A 739-nucleotide genomic window follows, 5' to 3' on the forward strand; every position below is an offset into this window, starting at 1 on the left:
TGCTATGTGCATTTAGATCAAACCACTTTCGCACTAAGCTCACTGGTTTGTTATTAATTTTGCTCACCACTTTCTGCTGGATATGAACGTTGGAGAACAGATGTTGTACTTTAGACAGTGCCACCTGTCCAATAGCCTCCAGCTTCATGGTCAGTGGCAGTGGACATTTATCAATCAGGTCCAGCCTGCATGTGAACTCTGACAGGATGATGTCTGCTTGCTCTTTCCATTCTCCTGCAATATTAATTTTATGTCCAAGATAAGTGTATGTCTCGTGAAGAGAATATACACGTATGGGTTTTGTTGCTACTGTAAACACTGGACATTTATCAGATTTTGAGCGGTACCACCTGTTCCCTCCACTCCTCCTCTCATACAGAACTGCACATTTTGTGTCCTTAATCTCCAGGCCTGACCATTTCAGAAAAACATCTGTTCTGGCTAGCATGTTTTTAATTACGCTCTCTTCTCTGGAGGCAATCTGGACATCATCTGCATAGCCCTGTACTGGGATAGGAGATATCACACCAGAGGGGGCACACTGACACAGCCACTTTAACCATTGGTTGATGGCAATTATAAAATTAATTGCACTCCAAGGGCAGCCAGTTTTAATGCCTATCTGAAGTGGTGTTGGGTGAGTGAGCTGTTCTCCACAGATTACTTCGATAAAGGAGCCTCTATAAACATCCTTCACTATGTCGATGAACAGTTGAGGTAGCTGTATTTCCTCCAGTGA

This window comes from Sinocyclocheilus grahami, unplaced genomic scaffold (assembly GCF_001515645.1).
Source record: "Sinocyclocheilus grahami isolate Dianchi unplaced genomic scaffold, SAMN03320097.WGS_v1.1 scaffold2360.1, whole genome shotgun sequence".
NCBI lineage: Eukaryota > Metazoa > Chordata > Actinopteri > Cypriniformes > Cyprinidae > Sinocyclocheilus > Sinocyclocheilus grahami.